The 24085-nt window shown below is 45.4% G+C and overlaps 2 protein-coding genes across 3 annotated transcripts in view; one reads left to right on the forward strand and one right to left on the reverse strand.

The window, feature by feature from the left end:
• Window positions 1-9817, reverse strand: part of LIG4 (DNA ligase 4) — a 76754-nt gene extending 66937 nt beyond the window's left edge. Inside the window, exon 1 of one of the 2 annotated variants that reach the window (XM_078658251.1) lies at window positions 9403-9817. The gene's annotated coding sequence lies outside the window, so the exon portion shown is untranslated. The remainder of the gene's footprint in view (window positions 1-9402) is intronic. The other variant, XM_078658252.1, reaches the window with a different exon arrangement.
• Window positions 9818-9933: 116 nt separating this feature from the next.
• The window catches only part of ABHD13 (abhydrolase domain containing 13), a 133489-nt gene continuing 119337 nt past the window's right edge, over window positions 9934-24085 (forward strand). Inside the window, exon 1 of the mRNA XM_078658253.1 lies at window positions 9934-10072. The gene's annotated coding sequence lies outside the window, so the exon portion shown is untranslated. The remainder of the gene's footprint in view (window positions 10073-24085) is intronic.

Genomic DNA, 24085 nt, shown 5'->3' on the forward strand with positions numbered 1-24085 from the left:
AGTGCTGCCGTCGGCCAACGGCAGACAGGGCCCCGCCCAGTCTTCAGAACGCCCGCACCGAAAAAACGGCCGCGGTTAAGGCGTTAAATCTTTGGAATAGCGTACCACAGCCACAGAATCTCTATGGAGATGTCTCAAAAATAAAACAATGTCCCAGTCCAACTTCATAGATTGCATCATCTGCCAGAGCTTAGATATACTAACACGCTCAAACGCCCGATAAGAGATCCCTGAATGCCAGGCGGATGGAACTGGGACGAGCAATGGTGTATTCGCTAAGGACTAAGTAGAAGTTCAGGCATTGATCTATTGTTGACAGTCCCTACTGGACTTCAAATAAACTATTATTAAATTCAGACCAATTAGATAGCCTCTCCTGAACAATATGCCCCACCACCTTGACCACTGTTGGACTTGGCCCATTTTGCAAGGTCATTCCTGAACTTTTTGCCTTCCTCCTAGTCTTTTTTCTGACCTAGTGTTGGTGGTTTTAGGACTCTGGGCACTTTAGCAATGCTGTCCAGTGTAAAGTGTGTGTGCTCTCTGTGGTAAACATGGTAAGATTGGTCTACACCTGTTTGACGTATTTAATTTACCTGTCAGTCCCTTGCAAATCGGTATCTCAGATACCCAGGGCCAGTAAATTAAATGCTACTGGTGGGCTTGCAGTGCCGATTGCGCCACCCACCAAAGTAGTCTTTCAAACCTGTCTCAGGCCTCTGCTATTGCAGGGCCTGTGCGCGCAGTTTACTGTTGCTATGACGTAGCACATAAAGTAGGTGCCATGTCTGTGACCCCCCTTTTTCTACATATCAGTCACCCCTAAGGTAGGCCCCAGCTAGCCCTATGGATAGGGTGCATTGTAGGTAAAAGGTAGGAGATGTACCTTAATTGTGTGTCATGTCCTGGTAGTGACAAACAGCCATTTAGGTTTCTCACTGCTGTGAGGTTGCCCTCTCATAGGAATGCATTGGAGATTCCCTGATAAGTGTTTGAGTGGTAATTTCTAATATGAGAGGAGCAGCGTGGTCAAGTTTGGTATGTTGGGAATAGTAATAATAAATGCTGCGTGGTGGTGTACGCAGATTTATTATCACTATTTTAGAAATGCCACTTTTAGAAGTTAGCATTTCTGTGTGCTAGGTGTCTTTGTGCCTGCCTGATGTGTATTGCACGTCTGGCTCTGGAGTGACAGGGGCTGGTGAAGTGTGTGCCTCCAGAGGGGCTGGGTGAGTCAGCGCTAGGCTGAATGGGCAGATCTGCATTTGGAGTAGTGGGAGGAGTAGTCCCTGAACCTGAATAGGTCCGTGCCTGCCTTGTACAATGCTGGCTTCGCCCCCTGTGGGGTGCGTGGGGCCAGGACCTACTCTGACAATGAGGGGTTTTGTGCCCTGTAAACAAAGGTTGGAATGCCCCCCAGAACTGGTTTTGACCGGGTCTAGGTCTGTGCCGGGGGTGAGAACAAAGACAAACATGGTATAAATATTGGGGCTATGACCCCATGAAAGGTGTGCGTACGTGTACCTTCTTGGAGCTGCGTTGCTGCAGGACGGCTGGGCAAGGAGGAACCGCCGTGGGACCCAGCTGCTGCTTCCGGGGGGTCCCTACGTGCTGTCCTGCCTGTGCCCAGGTCTGCCCCTAATGACTTTGGACAAAGTGCCCTGAAGAGCGCACTCAACACGAGGAGGGCACTGCCCAGACTTGAGGAGGGTGATTGGCGGAGAGCGCGTGCTGAAGCGTTTTCACTTCTTTACCTTTGAGACCTAGAAGTGGGCTCAACGTTCCTAAGTGCGGCGGGCAAGGGCGGGGCTCCCGTGTGGAGGAGAGAACCCGTGGGTAGTGCCCAGGATGAGGCTTGCTCTGTGTTGCCTAAGGAAGAGCCCAGCGGCAGGGAATACCAGGCGGGGATTGCCCAAGCAACAACGCAAGCGGAAGTCAGGCAAGTGCCTGATTGTAGGCGGGGCCGGCGGGAGAAGCCGATTGTGCCCAACGTGGCCAGAAGCCAGGCAGGAGAAAGACTGGTTGTGTGCGTGGCCCGCACCCGATGGTGGGACGCCGCCGAGCCGGAGATCCAGGTGGGAGCCTACCCCACTTGTGTAAGCACTTAAGGAGGGACCGGAGCCTCATGGCCTCCCTGCTGTAGTCCTGCCACGTCCCGGGTCCTAGAAGGAAGTGGAGCCGGAGAGCGAGAAGGAAGCTGAGCACTGTTGGTGCAGATTTATCTTGCATTCTTACAGCTAAACCACCAGATTGCATGTAGCTTTGATGATGGGGGCACCTCTTTTGCATCCTCGCCCCATGGGAGTACAGGCCAGTGGAGCACTTGTGAGGAAAGGAGTCCCGGAAAGGAGGGGCTCCCAAGACACTGTTTGCGCCTGGGTTGTGCACCCAGCTGCACCGCCAGATTGCAGGCAGCTGCAACATTGAGGGGGTATTGTTTTATGTCTCAAGAAAGACTGGGGTGAGTAGCACCCTCTCCCCCCACTTCTGGTTCCAGCCTGTTGGGCCTGCACCCTGCTGCAGTGGCAGCTTTGCGCCATGACTAATTAGACATAGGGCATGGCGGGGAAGTCCCAGATGGACCTCCGAGTCAGGCCAGTGGCTTGTGAGCACCTGAGGTGCTGGTAGGGCGCAAGGCCCTAATGTGGCGCATAACGTGTTTATGCCTAATGTTATTTTGCATATTGTGTCTATGCTAAGTGCTACTGAGGTGCATTGCGAATGTAGGACATATGCCTAGGATGGTTTATACCTAATTTATTTATGCCTAATGCTAATGCATAATGTAATATACTCATTACCGTAATCCTTAGAGCCGTGATATCCCCTGGGATGAATGGTTTATGTTTACTACTTGTGATTCTAATGGTTATCACAGTGGGCCGATTGACCCTGTCCTGTATATAAGTCCCCTGTAAAGTATTGTCTAGTGTCAGGTGGCACAGTATATATTTGTGATTAGGATCTAATGTGTTTATGAGTAATACAAAGGCTATTTCGTATATAAGCTTGTATGGAGTTTCTTCTGTGGTGTGCCTAGTGTGTCGCTGTTGTGTGTGTGTTGCGCAAAAGCTTTACACATTGCCTCTGGGATAAGCCTGACTACTAGTGCCAAGCTACCAAGGGGGTGAGGAGGTTTTTTTTGGGGTGTGTAACTCCCTTGCCCTGACTAGAGTGGTGGTTTCTGCCAGGCTTAGGTACTTGCCCTAGACAACCAGAAATCCCATTTCTAACAACCAATGAGTCAAGAAACGAGATGGGCCTGTAACAGTGAGTACTGTCCCTGTTCCCCTTCCTAAAAACAGGAACATTGATGGACATTGTCCATGAGTAAGGGGGATCAGCCATCACTGCAAGGTTGATAAGGGTGGTCAAGATTGGGGCCCAAACCTCCAAATCCTGCATGAAAGGGTTGGGTGGTATCCAATGTTCCCTCTAATTTTTTTTCTCTATGTGCGGCAGTGTAAGGTCTTGGTGCGCTGCAACCACAGCTATGTGCACCGAGAACAATATGAATATCCATCCCTGCCAAGTAGCACGCATTAGGTGTGGTCCGCAACAGCACACTATAATGCCTTAATTACGCATTGTTAACACCATGACAATGCCTGTGTAATATGAGTCAGTGATCATGAGTGTTGGGGCTGAATTTACAGCAGTGCAGCTAATGTTGGGCATACAATGCTATAGGTGGGACGCTAGAGAATGGAACAAGGGGCTTCCTGCTTGCGTCATTGTTTCAAGTAAGCATTTTACGTCCTGTCCGATTACTCAGCTCTGATGTTATGAGGCCGAGCGCGGGAAGCGCTGTACTGCGCATGTCTGCCTTCAAGAGGGTTCCTGGTGAACGCTGTACAAACTCATTGATAAAAGCATGTGACTTGCGCACAAGCCCCCAGTAGCCCTGTCTGGTGTCAGGCACTGACAGGTGTGCCTCGACCATGCGCCCCAAGGATCCCAGGTCCAACGTGAGAAGAGGGTAGGGAGCTGCTCGAACCCACAGGCCGTGCACCGGCAGCAGCTCGGGTGTAAACAGGTAACCTCGGAAAGCAGGCTTCCATCTGGGAGGGCCCAATGTAAGGGCTCCTGCATGCACAGGAACGATGAGGGGAATGCAGGTTTGTAAAGAAAGGTTCAACTTTAAATACAAAAATGTGTGCATCCACAGGAATGCTGAGGGGGATATGCAGATTTGTAAAGTGTTGTACTTTAAATACAACAATATGTGCAGGCAGAGGAATGTCTGAATGTTGGGTTTTGTCTATGCACAGTATAATGCCATAGCAGACCAGGGAAGGGGATACACAGCAGAACTGAAGTATTGCACATGCGCAGCTTGTTTTTTGCTGTGTGTCTTCTTTATGCTGAAGGCCCAGAGCTGCCCTGCTCAGCGATGCTGCTTGTGACGCCTCACTATGGCCGAGGCGGTTAGCAACACCGGAGTGTGGCATTGAGACAGTAGGAGTTTATAGGATTAAAGAAGAGGAGCTGAGGGTGAGGCCTGATGTCTCATACTCCCACCCACAGATCCCAGAGAAGGCGCTTTCAGCCTGCCACTCCACTGCACTTGTGTTATGTGTGTGTCTGTCATCTCAGTGCTGTGCGTCCTCCCCACCCCCTTTTGGCTGGGCATTCTTCGGTGCCTTGTCTCGCCAGGGTGCACAGTCACAGGTGATGCGGATATCTGCACGAGTAGGTGTGCCGGGACCCCAAAGTAAAGAGTAAAATAATACCCACAGCTGGCGCTGAGCCCTTCCCAGCCCTGTGTGCTAGTGTCACTGCACCTCTGGTAGCTTCGCCCCCGACATAAATACAGTAAATGTTCCCGTTTCAGGGACACCTATGCACCGCCTGCACTTCGAGAAGCTATCCTTCTCTGGCAGATAAGACCAGCTTCTCTCTAATACCTCCCTGTCCAGAGCTGAAAGGGACTCTGAGTTATCACAGAGTTGTTCTTCTCTGGTGAAGGAGGGGGTTGCACAGGACAAGCAGGGCACACACTGCACAAATATCCTCACAGGACCCGGGCGGGATCTGTGTGGACACTCTCCCCCCTCCCACCAAGCAGCTGTTAATACCACCTCTATTAAAGCAACTCCTCTGTAGTTTTCAGATAAGCTCCCTTTGACTTTCATTTGGAATTACTTTTAAAGACTAAAACAGCAAGAAGGTTTTGCAGTTTTCAATGTGAAAAAGATGGTAACTACTTGTCTTTTGTGATGGCGAAAACATTTTGAGAAAAGAGTGGGCAAATGCTGCATTTTCAAGTACATTTAAGAAAACAAGGAGGTTAATAAAGCAATTGTGAAAGTGCAGTTATTACTTTAAAGAAGAGATGGCATATAACATAGGTAGCTGCTTATTCAGTATAACCACAGAGCTTCATAACATTAGCGGAGTATTGGGGGTAGGGCGGGGGTCGAAGCATAACGAAGTGTACCTGGCTAGCAGATTGTCGATGATTTTTGTCAATGATGTATGTTATTACAAAGCAAAACAATACCACCCTTCTCATGTGACAGAAATTGGTATTGTGTCCCATAAAGGGATGTTGAGTGGACCAGGAAGCATCGCCACCAAACAGTTACCCTGCACCCCCGTCGTTGCTGGGCACGTGAAGGAGATACAGAACGTGTTGATCTGATGGTGGCACAGAATGGGCAGTGGGTTGACATGAAACAGCGGAGGAAGGGGAGAGCGGACTTCCTGTCTGTGCCCAGACTAGACCCCCCCAAAATCCCACCCTGGATCCAACACCATATCATGAAAGAGCGGTGCTCCCCACCACCCCTCACATGGACACATGACTTGTTTGCACCTTGAAGGGACTGGGCGGGGTCGAGGGGTCCAGGGATCGCTTGAGTTAATGAGCTGACAGTAAATCACGTAATAGGTGAGTGAGTCAGAAATCCTCTCGCTGAAAAGAAGGGTCGAGTGTTTAAGTGTAATAATTTGTGCCATTGCTGTAGGTACAACAGCTGTAGCCTAGGGTGAAAAATCGAAGCAGGACACACTTACCCCGGTTTACCCCACTTAGATGAAGGCTTTCTTTCCCCATTAGGGATTCTGAGACATTGGGTGCATGTGGTGCACATTAGGGATCGATCATTAAGGATTAGTTCATCACTACATAAACTTGGTAGAAAGAACAGAGTGGTACAAATCACTCCCATGCCCCTCACACGTGCCCACCCAGAGGCTGAGGCCGATCTGGTGTCCACGGGCACGAACCAGCTCTGTTGCCAGTCCTGTTCACAGAGTGCCAGCTTGCCCCTTCACTGCGGGATAGGAAGCACCTCTTCCGGGAGGGGTGTGGGCCCAAGAGCAGCTGGGTGAGGTGCACTGGAGGGGGAGGATGGACCGAGTGGAACGGGGGGGTCATGTGCAAGGCATAAAATTGAGGTGTAGTATATGAGCACAGTCCCAACAATATGGCCCTATTAGTCTTCCACTGCGAGCCTCACTCGGAGGCTGAAGAAGGAGGAATAAGAAGGGGTTTCGTGGGAGATGGACAGGGACAATGGTGTGGGGAAAGAGGCATAGGAGGCATGCCTGGGAAGAAGGATAGTTAAGAGAGAGAACGGAGCAAAGGAGAGGAGAGCTATAGAAAGGATGAGAGAAAGCAGGTATTGATTGCAGGCAGTAAGAACGCACAGATTAATGGGACACTAAATAAAAATGTACCTTAAAAAGTGAGAGGAAACAGCGCATCCTGGAAGAGGAGAAAAGCACGTACATACTAGAGAGGCACACAGACATGCTCACACAAGCACACATATACGCACTCACACGCAAGTGCACACACACACACTGACAAACAAAGACATACAGAGGCACACTCAGACACATGTACACAGGCACGCACATTTACACACTCTCACATGCACACATACTCACATAATATACACCGAGGCCAGTCCTTTCCCTGTTCTCGTGATAAATGCATTTCCCTAAGCCTGAACAGGCTGGTCTAAAACATGTCTCGAGCGCGTGTGGCCCCATTACATTCTGTGGGATTCGGACCTTGCAGTAGCGCTAGCACAGTGGGGAGGGGCTGAGCCCCTGGCTCAGTGGCTGCCTCTAGATGTCTGCCTTCCCGCAGACTGTATGTATAGCAGGCGTACCCTGGCACAGCGCACAGACAGGCAGGTGCCACTTTACAGGTACCCTGCCCCCCTCTCCCCTTAGTTGAAGTTCAAGAACACAAGACCACCAGGCTGCACTGCCCCCCCCCCCAAACTACTGCAGCGCACGGCGACTGCCAGATCTCCCAGAGAGCAGGTGGCTTCCCTGGATCGGCTACAGATCTCCCTGCCTGTAAATGTGACTGAAACTAGCAAACATCAGAGCGCGGACCCACAGCTCGCACAGAAGGAAACCAGACACAAAAGCTCCAAAGAGCCAGGCTGGAAGAGCGAAAAGCATCAAAGTGCCCTTACCTCCTGAAGATAGTATTCATGTTAATTGCAGCGCCCGTGTGCGCTGCAATTAACATGAATACTATTTCAAAGGCCCACAATCAGCCCCGCAGCTGTGCACCATTAATAAAAGAAATGCAGAGTCTCAAACATGACGTATGCTTACAGAGTCTGAAAGCACACACCCTGCTTTAGATTTGCTGCATTCCTTTTCCTAATAGTGCGTAGCTGCGGGGCTGTTTGAGGGCCTTTGAGATAGTATTCATGCTAATTGCATAACATGGCGGCGCTGCGATTAACACGAATACTTTCACAAAGGCCCTCAATCAGCCCCGCAGCTAAGCACTATTAAGGAAAGAAATTGAGTAAGTGCCAATTCCACTTGCTGTTGAACGGGAGCACTCCCGAACCCCACAGACACTTGCCGCTCTCGGAATGTGCTGGGGGCACAAAAAATGTTGGACACTTCAAGCTCGGAGTGACTTCAGTGCGCGGGCGGAGGGATGAAATAGTGTCCGGGATCGAGGAAAAGACATTGAAAATACACACTGTGCCACTCAGTTGGAAGGTGCAAATTTCAACATCTTTCTTATCTTTGACACCTCATTGGCAATGACCCTTCAGGTCAACAGAACGGTGGCTACTTTCTGGGGAATCATCAAAATTCTCCGACGAATAGTGCACTACCTTTCTCCCCAGGCTAGGAAACAGACAGTAGTTGCGCTGGTCGGTCAAGATTGGATTACTGCAACTCACTATATGCAGAGATTAACAAGGGACTGATCCAGCGCCTCCAAACAGTACAAAACGTGGCCGCAAGATTTGTATTAGACATTCCCCGCTCCTCCTCTGCGACACTAGCCAGAAAGAGCCTCCACTGGCTTCCCATAGAGCATCGTATCTCCTTTAAGATCATCTGTCTTGTGCACAGGGCTCTGAAAGCTGGAACCTCTGATGGGCTGGGATCCCTTCTTTTTGGCTATACCCCTAGCAGATGTTTACGTTCATCACAACATAATCTGTTGGTGATCCCTCGGACTAAGAAGTCCAGATGGGGAGGAAGAGCATTTTCCACAGTTGCCCCGCGTCTGTGGAATGCACTTCCACTGGAACTTAAGTCCCTAACCTCTCTGCCCCTTTTTAAAAAGGCCCTAAAAACATGGTGTTTCAAGAAAGCCTACCAGTAATTCAACTCTTTGGACATGAAAATACATAATTTTCTGGTTAGGCGCCTTGATGCCCGATGGGCTGAGTCTGCGTGATATAAATCTGCTTTCATTTCATTTCATTCACAATGAGTATAAAGGGAATTTTTTTTTAAAAAGAGTGTTTCCTTCCTTCTCATGTTTTATGTTAGAAGTTAATGCTTTGACTTTTATTCTTGGCGCTTGAGAGTAGAGAGTTGATGGCAACGTTTCTGCTGCTACAGCATTTTCTGCATCCTTATGGGTTGGACGCCTTTGCCTCATAGTTTGAAGATTTTAACCCCCCCCCCCCCCCAAAAAAAAAAAATCTACCTCAGAGACAAAAAAGATTATTTTTAAAAAAGCGGCGACGTAACCTTCGAAAGGGTTGACTCATCATCTTTCTTTTTCGTATTGCCGTTAATGGTTGTCAAACTGATACTGGTGATTTTAAATATTTGCCCAGACAGCGTTAAAAGGTGTAAAAGTGACAACGTAATAGTACCACAAAATGATCTGCATTTATTCTGTACGATCTGCCTTTTCTGGACACATAATTTGGTACTCCTTGTCGCATTATTGTCGTTTCCCTTGAAGCATAATTCCCCTGCCCAGAGGGTGATGGAATTAAATAAAAGTAGGTACTCGTTGCCCCAGAGTAACTGCGAGTTACCGAGAAGTGTCAGTACTCTGTCTACTACTAAAAGTACTGAACCCCACACTGAGAAGTGCAGATATTCCCTTTCAAATGAAACCAGGCGCCCAGAACCTGAGAGTACTTGCTAAATAAAGACACTGACCTGACAACGAAAATTAAAAACACGGCGTCCGTCTTTGCATTTGGCAGCTTAAATCACGTACATTTAGGTTTCAGAAGTGTGGCTCGCTGGTGGAATCGACAGCATTCTCCCGCGGAGCGATAACTGTACGAGTGACGGAGGGGGCATAGGTGCTAGTTAAACCCACCACAAACATGATAGCCTAACTTGGAACAGAGGTGTGCGCAACCAGGAAGAGGGGGGTAAACAGTAGAAAGACGCGCCAGTGACGCGCAGGCTGGCCGAGTGGCTCTGGACTGAGGACTGCGCCTCAAACCCTGCGTTAGGCGGAGTGTACACTCAGTCAGCCTAAGGCCGGTTTACTCGGCGGGCGAAAGTCACTCTGTGCAGAGCGAGGCCGACCGGCCACTGATAGAAGGACAGGGTCGCCCAGCATGTAAAATTCAGACCAGACAGTGCTTTTGATAATAATGGCCACGCCTCTTGCGTGACTAGCTCAACCAGACGGCTCCTCCCTGCCCGGAAGCGGCGTGTGTTGTGACGCTGGCGGAAGACAATGCAGCCTGTCTCAGTGACAGACCGGCCTGTATGTTCTGCTAGCTGCTAACCTGCTGGTAGAGGAGACCTGGGGAGCATGAAGCACCAGCGACCACCCCCACGCCTACCGAACACGATCATCAGGGTATCCCAGGTGAGTCGATGCTGGGTGAAATATAAAGGTCCGCAAACAAAGGACATTTCATGTGGTTCTCACTAATGAAAAGATAGCTAGTGACAACCACCGGAACTGACTGGTTCATCGACAGTTTGAGGAGGTGTTTCCTCAACCACAATTTACATAAATCCCCCTACAAAATCTACCTATCTCTTGAATTCGCCTGTGGAGCGAACTTGGGTGGAATTTTGCTATTTTCTAGCAAAACTCCTCTCTCCAAACTGACAAAATGTGGATTTCGCCTATTCTGTATTTTGTGAGATATTTTTTGCCCACACCCTAATAATGTAGGCCAACCCATAATGCTAGGCAAAGGATTCTGACCCTGTTAAGATCTTGTTTATCTCTTAGCAATTAGAGCAGACATACAAAGCATGATAACAATTAGAGCAGACATACAAAGCATGATTACTGATTTGCATGGTGAAATCTTGGCAGCATATCGTAGTAGTAATTTCCTTATACTAACACTATTAATACGTGGATTCAGTAAACTACAGTGTTAAATGTCTGGTTAAATCAATCGTGGAAAATACGAATAAAATCACCAATTTCTACTGTTTACTAAGTTTAATATTAAATGAATATTTTATTTTATGTAGCATGTAGTTCTGATCTGAAACACTGTCTTTTTCACGTCCAGTAGGTTTTAGAAAATGTAAAGGAATATAGCGAAATTCTTTGAACGAATGCTGAAATAGAACTTACAGTCATATTTTGTGCTCTAGCACAGAACAACTCAAGTCATGCAAGATCAGGTTCTGAGTACTTTCTCCAGCCTCACCACCAACAAGAGCTCCCGGCTCCATGGAGGGCTGGCAGGCAATGCAGGTAGTGGTAGCCAAAAACATTATTTTATTTCTACCACATCTATCCCAGATGTGGACTCATACAGTAATGGCACAGAATGCAATGGTCCACAAAGCCCAACACCCAAAACTCCTAACTAGCTAGACAGCGAGTTGGCCCAAAATATGACTAACTTGTCAAACAAAGCATTTGATGTATGCTGCTTGTAGAACGACCTTGAATGCAAATGCCATTTCAAGGGAGAGGTGCTGACCCACAACCCTTCTAAGTATTTTAGTTGATGTATATTTGGAATACCTCTGGAGAACTGTCTCTAACTAAAACAGTCCTATAGATCAGCTAGACATAACTGGGTAACTAAAAAAAAACTGATAAAATTCACTTTTTAAACCTCAGGGGTTTTGGGCCAAATCCTCTGCTGAAGGAACCTTTTCTTCACTGGAATTAAAATTAAATCCAACAAGTCTATTCAGAATGCGCAATATCAACTTCACAAGAAGAAACGCATAGTAAACTTTAAATATTGTGTTGTGAAAAAAATATTATGGTGCTGAAACTCTCCCTTCAAATTAAAGAAGCACAGGTGTTAGACTTGGCTTCCTTGGCGTGGTTTCCCCTGACTTTTTGCCTCTGCCGCCTGCATTTTTTACTGTATACTGGATTTTGTGTTGCTGCTTAAGATTCTCTGGGCACTTTACCACTTCTGATCAGTGTCAAAGTGCAAGAGCTCCCTGTATACATTGTGAATCTGACTTGTTATCCACAATTGACTTATTTGCTTTCCTGGTAAGTCCCTAGTAAAGTGCACTGAGTGTACCATGGCCTGTAAATCAAATGCTACTAGTGGGCTTGCAGCACTGGTTGTGCCTCCCACACGAGTAGCCCTGTGAATATGTCTCAGACCTACCACTGTAGTCATTGCAAGTGCAGTTTTAAACTGCCATGTTTACGTGGCAAGTGCACTCACTTGCCAGGCCTGAACCTTCCCATTTTCTTACATGTAATGCACCCCTAAGGTAGGCCCAAGGTACCCCAATGGGCAGGGCGCAGTGTAGGTGAAAGGTAGGACATGTCCTGGTGTGGCTGACATGTCCTGATAGTGAAATACTGTGTATTTATTATTTCACTGTGGAAGGGCTTTCTGTCCCATAGGCTTATTGGGACTGCATTGTAACATTTTACACGTGTAACTTGCAATTGGGACAAGATGGAGAAATGGAGTTTAGGCTCTCTGAACTCAGAATTTAATAACACACCTTTTAGTAAAGATGTTTTTTCAATCCTGTGTTTGAAAAGAACATTTACTTGTTTAACCATCCTGTGTGCCCCTACCTGTTGTGCATGTACCGTCTGGTTTTGGGGTGACAGGAGCTGGGTATGTGCATTCACTCTAGGCAGTCCCAAGGAGGGTTGAGGTGTGCCCTGCCTTGCCTGGGTGACTCATCGCTAATCTGAATATACCTTGTTTGCATTTAGAGTGGTGGGAGGGGTTTTCACTAGCACCTGAATAGGCTGCATCTCCTTTTCAAAATGCTGTCTCCACCTCCTGCATTCATGCTGGACCAAGGAGACCAGGACAGGTTTGAACTGGACTCTGAGACCCTTGTCACAAAGAGAACAATGAGAAAATGGGGTATAAGTACTGGACCTAAAATGACAAGATTTTAGATTCACTTCTAAAAACAAGAGGACCCCGCCAAGAAGAAGAGCTGCACAAGGAGCACTGCCTTTTCTGTTTGAGTTGTGAGATGGCCTGCAGTTGTTGCTTCTGTCGGTGGTGGAGGAAAAGGGCTTGCTCTTTTTTCCCTGCTGTGCCATCCTGCTTGTGAAGAAATCTCCAAGGGCCTGTGTATGCTGACCTCCAGTTTTGGAAGACTCAGGGACATCGATGTCTTCCTTCCTTGTGCTTATTTGAACGTCCTTGCGCTTTTCTGAAGAGCTTGTATGCTTTTTCTGAAAACACCTGGTGCTATATTTTCTTTGAAAAAGCCTCCCTGGGCTTGTATCGGTGGGATACTCTGTTGCACTTCCTTGATCACCAATTCTTCGTGCCCACTTCAGCTCCGTCATTCAGTAACGCCACCTCCTGACGTGCCATGTCGTCAGGCCGTGGGCTGGGAGAAGGTCTGAAAATCAGCAGGGCGAGGCCGCCTGGCAGGAGCCAATGCAAAAGAACCCTGTTGTTGTCCCGGCAACCACTGAAGAACCCGTGGTGGTCCCGCACAGAGCAAGGAATAGCAATGAGTGCTGCAGCCGCCAGAAAAGCCTAAGTGCAGACGCTTACAGAGGGAAGCAGGAGTCCCCCTGCTGCACCAGGCCGACGTGGAGCGAGATTCAAAGGCCCTTGCACCTCTCGCCCCGGAAACCGGAGGAAGGGATCTCAACTCTGCATTAGTGTTCTGCCTCTCTCCCTCTCAGAAATTCTACCTGGGGCTTTGTGCTTGTTTCCATTGAGCCACATTTTACTGCGAGGTACGGGCGCACCGGCCCACCGGCCCAGGCATGCAAATTATCGCCCATGCACTGGGATGGTGTTCTCAGGTACGAATAGTACAGAGGTACTAATCCCAAGGTTCGGATTTTGTCAGTTTTCTCTTCCCTGCAATTCATTCGTAATTGTGATTGATGCCATTTGCCTGCTTCTGCTGAACTCAGTAGAACACTCTTCCCGATAGCAGGCGCAGTTCATTGTACATGCAATCTAGAAACGTATTTACTGTCTGGCTATAAATGCTATGTTAAGGAACTGTATGATATGCACAGTAATGACTTTTGATGCTGGATTTTATGATGTGCAACCTATAGATAGTGACTTGGTGCACTAACTGTTATGCTCATGACGATTGCCCAGTTGGTACATGGAGGCTGATTTATGTAATATTGGTCTATATGTTTTATATACAATATAAGAGAATATTTTTATATAACCATGTGTGGAATCCCTTTGGTGGTGTATTTTGTGTGTTGTGCAAAAGCTTAGCATGGGTTATCTTACGTGTGTAATTCCGTTACTCTGACTATTTTGGTGGGTTCTGCCTGGCTTAGGTGTATACCCTAGCCAACCAGAAACCCAATTTCTAACAACAGATATTCTGTACCTGATAGTACCTGCCCATTTAAAGCACTGGTGACATTCAGTCAAACCGTAAAATGACTGCCATGAAAACTAGGCACTAGGCGGCAACTGGATCACTCCAGTACCTCAAGACACCCACACCCTAATGTTGCACGTATCTTACACACGGTTATACATGATAAATGCCTACAGGATGTTTGGAGTCACAAACATGCTGCTACAAAGGAGGGCACTTGCCTTACGGCGCACCTAAATGTATTTTCTAGAACTGACTACTGGCTAGTCTCTCACAGCGTCCATACTTGGTCTGTGGGTGTTACGCATTTGCCCCGATACCTCTCGGATCATACCCCAGTCAAGCAGGAATTGCTAATTCCACAGGCAGCCGCTTGCCCTTTCAGCTGGTGCCTACCTCTAGGAGCACTAAGGGACACGGCATTCCGTGAGGAAATTTCAGGGAGATAGTGGAATATTTTGCATATAATAAGGGTCCTTCAGGTCAGCCTCCACGGTGTGGGATGCTTTCAAAGTGGTAATACTTGGGGCTGGCATTGCAAAGCAATCTGGTGTGCTTAAGGCTAACTGTGGGAGGCTGTTGTGTCTAGAAAATGATATCAGGGGATTAAAAACAGCAGATTTTCAATCTATCAAGGACTCCTTGTTGGCCCCGATTCGGAACAATGTAACTGAATTCATGGAAGAGGCTCCTTCCTACAGCGGGATGTGCAGGGTCACAAAGGAAGTTTAACATGATTATTTAAACTTTCGTGCTCTAGAATGCATTACACGTGCCACAATCTGAATATAACTGCCTAGCAAAAATCCCATCAGCATTGTCAATAAACTATATTATGAAAAGCCCTGTCATATTATAAGACGGAATAGCCTAACCCCGTCCCCTTCTGTAGAAGCAAACTGATTATGCAGCAAAGATCTCGGGGCTTAGTAGCGGACCCCATACCATAGCATACTCAGATGGACATTCTGCATCTCAGATACAGTAGTGATCTTCTCTCAGGAAATATCTGTCTCTTTCTGTGTGTTACATTGCGGGCATACTAATATGACAAGGTTTACATGTTCATAAACAACAGCTGAATTTCGGTGTTGTGTCTAGGTGTGAGTGTCTGACCAGAACACAATAACAAGGGACATTGTTGTTTGACCTTATCTGATGTTCAGACTAAATCCCAGAAAAAAACAGAATGAGAAAACAACTGCAGGATCTGTATGAAAATACAATGTGGCAGAAAAGCAAACGTGTTTATCTAGTGACATGTGCAAAGCTAATGTGGCCTGTCCCGTGCACAGTTAGGGAAAACCACAATGGGCCCGTATAGAACACATGACATAACCAGCTTTATTGTGCAAGTTGTGGGTCTTGGTCATGTATGCCTATTAATATAGGCAATGCAGCCGCTTCACCAGGTGCACCCGTTTCTCCCTCTCTACCATTAACATCTCCTGCAGTGCAGAGTTTTCAGTTCTCTCATTTTCTCCACTTAGTTTGCTTTCTTCTTTATCACAGAGTAACATCGATCTGACCCACACTATCATAATAAAGCAATGCCCATGTATAACTGCCTTTAAGCTTCCTTCTCAGTCAATAAGGGGGACACTGTTCACATGTTGGCTCTGGAATAGTTCTGTATTGCCTAACACATCAGACTCCAATACCTGATCAACCCGTGGCAATATAGTCAACCATTAACTCAGAACCTACTCAGTCCTCTTCGACATATAAGATGGTGTTGGTTGGTGGGATCAGCTCTGTTCTCCATCCTCTGTCAAGTTTGCTGACCCCCACAATTGTGGGCTAGTGAGTTGATTCTGCCAGTTGTGTCGATATCACACTTTGCAACAACATCAAGGTGATGGATGGAATTCTTGAATTAATCTTAGCCACTGGCAATTGCACAGGCTGCATTCTGTTCCATCATTTCTTGCCCGCTGTGGTAAATGCCCCCCTGCCTTATGCAGATCAGTACTGAACATGCTCCTCATGGGAACAGTCTGTCCTGAACTGCCATGCAAGCCTCCCTCCAGACGCGGCTACACGCAACCCCAGACCGGTTAAATCCAACTTGGGACTTGTCAGTAGAGTGTAGCTTGAGTCCTCTGGCACAGTGAGCTCAGGACCCATGTCTGGGCAGACCTGTCACGCTTATGACGTCAACTCCATCAAGAGCAAGGTGATGGAGAGAATGCTTGAATTAATCTTAGCCTCAAGCAGTCGCTCATGCCCACATTCTAGTCCATCATTCCTCTTCTAACATGCCACCCAAATGGGCTGGATTGTTCCCATTAGAGCAGAATCAAGGGTGATTTGCAAGTGGCCGGGTCTAATCTGAAGAGGCCGAGGGGGAAAAAAACAATGACTCGGATAAGAACCTGAGTGATTACTAGATCATGAGATTAATTCAAGCATCCCACCCATTTTTTGTTTTTGTGATGACTTTAGTATGACGCCGTTTGTGCAAAGGTTAAGCCCAGACATGTGTTCCCTATTCACTGTGCCACTGGAGCCACACAGAACTGTACTGAAGAGCCCCAACTAGGACACAACTGGTATTGGGTAGCTTGTATTGCTGATCAGAGAGGAGCTGGCTTGATAATTTGGGCCGGACTATTCCAATTGGAGCAGGATCAAGCCTGATTTGGTTAGTACCTATAATAAATATAATTTTGTGTCTATCTCTGATACCGTCACCGATCACACTACCACTTGCTTTGTCCCACACATGATTTGAAAACACTTCCCATATAAGCTCAAAATAAAAACAACACCCTACACGGAGCAGCTTGCTATAAGTGTGTGTAAGAGCTTCCGTGCCACATATTAGAGGAGTAAGGGCTATACAAATGTTAAAAAAACACTATTCTGTAAGGTGTCACCCTTTATAGATGTTATGCTTTCTTTGGTGTGGTAATGCTTAACTTCTTGTCCTTAAAAAGTATTTCAACTAATCAATCAAAGCTTACCTAGTACCAGGGTACCTATCTCCCTCGCATGTTTTAAGTAAAGCTGTTTGAAGGTACAATTGAATGAACAAAGCTCAGAACACAATATAGTCTGACATTGTGCCCACCCTGAAAGCTATAGCCGCATCAGCCCATCTAGCAGAATATAAACAACTTCTATTTAATTATATGTAGCTGATTGTTAAAAATAAATCGGAGTATTTTACTGAGAAAATTTAATCGGCAAAAAATTCTGGAAAAAACATTACAAAAGAAACAAGCACTGGCGTTGCCAATAGGTCTCGCATTAGGAAAGTTTATGTCATTTACAATACCAATAGGTTAAACTTTCCTAATGCGAGACCTATTGGCAACGCCAGTGCTTGTTTTCTTCCCTAATAAACTTGATTTGCTTCCGCGACGTTTTGATTCTAGTCTCTCCACTACACTTTTTGGCATCCGGACCGCAAATTATGAAATACTCAGGGTTTCAAAAATGAATGATGAAGGATTGTGTGGCGTCCAATTTACCCAACACGGCAGCTTGTTACCCGTTGAAGTTCCTGCATGAGCAAAGCAACCACGTGCAGCGTTGTGCATCTCTGTACTATCAAGCAGGAAGCCTCAGCAGCATGCCAGTCGGACACTTAAAGAACTCATCTGCCTCACAGGATGTGTCCGGGCACTTCCAATGTAGCGGACAGCACAAGTGCAACATAAACCATATTTTTACTAATGTACCGGACACGAAAACATAACATTACAAAAGTGCGACATTAACAAAACAAGGAAGAAAGCAACCAAAGGGAAGGGAAAGAGTAACACCTGAACGAAGGATAGGAGAAATGTCAGATGGGTGGATCATACATAGACATTTAAACAAGCACCAAAGAAAGCAGGAAACAATTAAAAACAAGGGGGATTGCCTGTTGTGAGCAGAGCCCGGTGGGGGGCGGGAATGCGAGCGAGGGGAGGAGAATGGAGGGGGAGGCAAGACAGAGGCAAGGAGTGTGGCAAATGGCCGGAGGGAAGCCGGAGAGACATGGGAGAAGCTGCTAATTAGGGGAGGAGAAGCCGCAGAGCGCACGCTGGGCGAAGCCCTTTGATGTGCTGTGCGGCCGTGAATGCGCGTGCTTGTTTGCTCACGTGATTCACGTGAACTTAATGAAAACCGCACGAACGAAACCCTTGGTTTCACGATTGTTTTCAGCACTTGAATTCTCGCTCCCTCAATGCGCTTGCGCGCATTGATAGGTCACGAGACCTAAAAACTGTAAAAAAAAAAACTGGTTAGTTTGGACACTCCTAACACTATTGCACCGGAAGATAGCTAATTCCTTTCAAGAAAAGATACTGGAAATATTTGGTAACTTTACACCTAGCCAGAACACTAATAACTCAAGAAATTGTTCAGAGAATGACTCAGACTCTCCGGGAGACTTTACTAGAGTTCCCTTTGCTGATAAAAGAGAAAGTGATTTCACTCCCAGAGTCCATTAAATCTGGCGACTCGCAAATTGGGATGCACAACAGTGTCTAAAACACTGTTAGCGATGGGGTTGCAAATTGCAAGCCTCATTCATAATAATGAGGCTGTCGCAATTTGCGACCTCATTGGGAATGGCTGGCACTCCCAAGGATGGTGGCCTGCTGGGGTCAGCAGACCTCCGTATCTGGGACTGCTTATTTGCAAGTGCTTTACCTCCCTTCTGAGTAGGGTGGTAAACTGCGAGTGTTTTGCATCCGCAATTGCGGTCGCAAAACATTCTTACATAGCTTAAGAAGTCCCTATTAGGAAGGGATGCCCTTGGAATGCCCCTTCCGAATCGCAATCCTATTTTGAGAGTCACAAATTGATTTGCGACTCGCAAAATAGGATTAGTACATGGGCCACTGTTTTTTTGCGGGCACAAGCGGGTCTAAAACCCATTTGCACCCACAACAACCTTGTTCATCTGGACCATAATCTTTTAAGCAAGTACATAATAAGAAGGGCACTCCCATATAGCCATATGTTCTGCAGAAAAAAAGCGAACCCAAAGCACTTGGCAATCTTATTGAATAAACCTTGTCGGGCCATTTCTGCCAAATTATGTAATACTTAAAATATTTTCCCCCCACGAGATCAGAATACCTTGCCAAGCTCCATCTTCCCCTAGAATAGTTGTGTTTGATGGCTGCAGCATTATTGGTAACCATGTCCACAATGCCTAAAGGCGAGTGAACAAAGTTAGGTTGGCCTTCTCATGTGAGCTTCCCCCAGCTGCCCCCGCTGCCCTGCCCTTATATATAACATTTCCAGGTGAAGAATGCTGTTAGTTGTGTATTGGGAGGAGAACCAAACAGATTTACTGATTCAACTCCATTTTAATTCCAGGGCATAAAGACCTCCGGATCCAAAACGTATTCTCCGGGGATCCTGTAGAATTTCTAACTCTAATCTACCACCAGATTCTGCATGCTTGTTTTTTAACAACCTGATGAGGAACTTTAAGGGCGGTTCAAGTACACCATTGAACAAATAAAAAGTCCAGAAAATTCCGCTGCCCCAAGTAGACAAAGATTGTAGTAGCAGGAAGGGTACTATCTTGGAAAGATTGGAAAGATACAAAGGAGATCTTTTAACTTTACCTAGTACCTGGAGATAACAAAATACGTTTGAATTATATAACACCCAGGTTCCTCACAGACTGAACTGCTAGCAGGGGGAGTACCAAGGGTAGAAGGCTATTCAAACCCCAGCAGAATGGTCTTTTCCAGCTGGAAGCATCTACGTTTCACCAGCGTTTAAGCATTATTAGTTGGTATAGATCCACACCTTTTCCTCCTGCTGATACACCGTGATGTAATTATGGTCAGGAGCAGCACCATACACATCCACCATGATTTGTACGAGGAGAAGAGGAAACATAGAGCACATAGGGTGGAAGAAACGAGAGGATGCGAATTTGAGTATGAAAAAGAAAATATATATTTTACCTCCTAATTGTTTGAGTTTAAATTATGTTAATCCTATGGGTTTCCTAGGCCGAAATACAGCTGAGGAATACCTCGGAAACAAGGGCTCATATCTATAAACGAGTTTGATGTTGTTGCAGTTAAAAAAATTCAGTTGTAAAATAAAACAGTCTTTCAGCGCAAAATGTTCGTATAACAGTTTTATTTCATGGGGACCCAGGCCCCTCATTCTGAGTGGTTCAGAAATAGCAGGTGTACAATTCTTTAAGAGGAAATTCTGTTGGCACACAGTTTCATTATATCCCGTGGCAGTGTGTGTGCCCAACTAATTCCAAGTTTTACCAGTCATAATGGGGAATAACATATGGTTTCGGTCTTACCAACCGGTAAAACCACAAGGTATTGTACTTTCCATACGGTATTTGTGCATGTAAAAATACAGAGTGCAAATGTTATTTTCAATGGGCATTAATATAGAATTGGTTGCAAAGGTTTTTTGCACCTTATTTCGTAATTACCACAGTACTCCGAAAGAGGCTGCACGAATGAAAAACAGTTTTTGTCCCTGTCTGAACTTGTGGTATATGAGAAGATTTAGAGTACATGATCTCCACGTACTAGTGTGAAATACTTTAATCTACAAAACAGATACTTGTATTGCTATGCTACCATTTTCGGTAGGAAATACAGTGATCCGCTAAATATATACTCTCAGGCAGGCACATGCAAACTCACTTTCACCAAAGCATTCTGTTATTCTGGAGACAACAAATTAAATAGGCAACAATGCACCCATGGAGCAAATTGCCTTAACCAGGTGTGATAGAAGCATTGCATTTATCACCAAGTTCTTGGAGGACACTGATAAGAATGATTTTCTAGTAATGTATAGTGTGAGAAGTATTCGCTCACAGTGGTATTTTCTTAGGGATTAGAGTAAGGTGTCGATACACAACCTTAGTATGAAATATGATTGGAATAGTGGTGTCCATTCCACATATATATATATATATATATATATATAGATATATAGATATAGATATAGATATAGATATAGATAGATAGATATACCAAACCTCACCTGATTGCCCATTTTGTGAAGGTGTCATTGAAAGTATCGCTCACGTCTTCTTTGTATGCCCAGCCCATGTAAAACCCAGAAAGAAATGGCTTAAACCAGTGTGCTTATTGCTAGGAACCAGGGATCATTCCTCCGCACTTAGAATACTTAAGGCTGATACTAGCACAAGCCTAGTGTGTGAGGTCGCTAAATTCCTGAGCTGGGCTTGCCGACTAGATCAAAGGCTATGAGTTGACCCTAGTTTTAGCATAATTTTTAATACTTACAAAGCTGCTAATGTTTAATATGCCTTTTAAACTATTTATTGTAATACGAATGTTTTTATTGTGCCCTAAATTGTAAAATGTAACACTTATGAATTGTGGCTTTTATGTTTTGTATGTGCTTTTATGATATCTTGTATATCGAAATAAAGCTTTGATGTTGATGTTATATATATATATATATATATATATATATATATATATATATATATATATATATATATATATATATATATATATATATATATATTCACTGAAAAAACCATAGGTTATAGACCATATATAGTTAGGAATTAGCATTTACAAAACCTTGAAAATTCACTGAAAAAACCATAGGTTATAGACCATATATAGTTAGGAATTAGTATTTAAAAAACCTTATTTTACTCACACAAAACCATTGAAATTCCATATATAGTTAGTTGTACTAACTATATATCGCGCACCCGCAATCCACTGCTGATGATGTCACATATTACATCATTCATGACATGGTCAGTGACATCACTGATGACATCTCAAATGACATCACTGATGACATCTCAAATGACATCACTGATGACATCACTGATGACTACATTCAGTGACTGTATAAATGTGTAAAGTTAAAATATGTCTTACATATTGAAGAATGAGTGGATGTATAAGTGTCTTGATGAAGGATTTAGTAGGGGCATGACTGACTGTATGAGTGACTGATTAAATGTGTCTCACTGAGTGCATGGGTTAGTGACTAAACTGTCTTAATTTGTGCATCATTATGTCTGTTGTTCTGTAAACTGCTGCATGTGTTGATCAGTAGCTATATGATTAACTGTATGGGTTATTGATTGGTTGCCCAAGCATTTGTATGGGAGACTGAGTGTGTGTGTGGGTGGCTGGGAGGTGTATGACTCTGTGCATAGATGTGTGAGCAGTTGATTGACTAGATGTATGGGTTCAAAAGTGCATGTGGAAACAGCTGTATGGGCGGTTGACTGTGTGCATGAGTGTATTGGTGAGTGAATGGATATCTCAGTGCTACATGTTAAAGTAAGTACATATGTAAAATACAGTACATGTGAGAGTTGACATATATAAATAACTGTGCATAAGAGCCAGTGAATGTGTGAGTGGCTGTATGGATCATTGTGAACTTGTATCCAGGATTGTATAAGTGAGTAAATATGTTTTAGTATATGTTTGAATAAGTAAGGTGTGTATAACTGTATAGTTGAGGAAATGGAGGTGTGATTGATTCTTTGCATGACTGACTAAGTGAGTAACTCCATGGATGAGTGACAGTCTATGAGTGTCTGTTTACACTGAGTGTATCTAAGGTTATATTAGAGTCTGAAGAGGTTCATCGTATTATCACATGAATGATGTCATCAGTGATGTGATCAGTAATGTCAAATGAGATGTCATCAGTGATGTCATCAGTGATGTCATTTGAGATGTCATCAGTGATGTCATTTGATATGTCATCAGTGATGTCACTGACCATGTCATGAATGATGTAATATGTGACATCATCAGCAGTGGATTGCGGGTGCGCGATATATAGTTAGTACAACTAACTATATATGGAATTTCAATGGTTTTGTGTGAGTAAAATAAGGTTTTTTAAATGCTAATTCCTAACTATATATGGTCTATAACCTATGGTTTTTTCAGTGAATTTTCAAGGTTTTGTAAATGCTAATTCCTAACTATATATGGTCTATAACCTATGGTTTTTTCAGTGAATTTCATTGGTTTTTTAAAAGCTAATATCTGTAGCTGTAAAATGTATTCTTCTTTAAATCCAAAAATATATTTTATATGTTTATTAATAATTTTTATTTTTAATACTTTTTTTTTGTTCGCTCCCGGTTCGCGAACCGGGAAGCTTCCCGTTAGCTCATCTTGATGCCGCGACCCAGTTCGCGAACCGGTAAACGTTCCGTTAGCGCAACTGCCGCGTTAGAAATCAACATCGTGACGCGTTGCGGAAGCGCGACGTATCACGTTGTCGCGTAATGCGTCTTATGACGCGCTGCGTTAGCGCACCCGGAAGTGCTCCGGTACGCGAAGCGCAGCTCCCCGGAAGCGATCCGCGGCGCTTCGCGAAAGCGCGATGTATCGCGTTGCCGCGTAATGCGTCGTATGACGTGCCGCGTTAGCGCACCCGGAAGTGCTCCGGAGCGCGAACCGAGGCGCGAAGCGCAGCGACCCGGATGCGATCCGGGGCGCGTTCCGCAGCGCGTAACTTAAGCGTAAGAGGTCATGTGACTTGTTAATAAAACTTTTCATTGGTTCAATCCCTTTTTGGTTTCATAATGATGTAAGGCTAGGTCAGGTGACCTAAAAATAACACTTTTGATTGGTTTAGAACTATTGTTTTTCCCAAATGATGAAAACCCCTCCTTCTTTCCTCACTCTGACTTTCATCTTTGTGAGAGGAAGACCATTTGTGATAGTTGAGCAATGGCTTCAGTAGTTGCTTCAGCTGGTGCACCCCCACCACCACCTCCACCTCCTCATGGGAAGAGAGGAGCACCTCCCCAGTTTATCAGCCAGACAGAGGAGGAAGAGGATGAACTAGAGGAAGAGGAGACTGAAGGACCACAGTTCTTACAGGAGGTGCCCCGGGTTTCCCGTCGGAAAGCCAGCTTTATTTGGCAGTTTTTTTCACTCCCTCGAGGGCAAAAAAAAGTAAATGCTAGGTATGTCACCTGCCTGATTTGCAAAGACCGGTTATCTAGAGGCACTGATAAAAAATATAGCTACGGAAACTATACAATGCATCGTCACATGAACAGGTGGCATCCATTGAACTACAGCCGGGCGGAGATACGTGACATGGAAGATAACCCAAC

The sequence above is a fragment of the Lissotriton helveticus genome, chromosome 8, assembly GCF_964261635.1.
Source record: "Lissotriton helveticus chromosome 8, aLisHel1.1, whole genome shotgun sequence".
NCBI classification, from domain to species: Eukaryota; Metazoa; Chordata; class Amphibia; order Caudata; family Salamandridae; genus Lissotriton; species Lissotriton helveticus.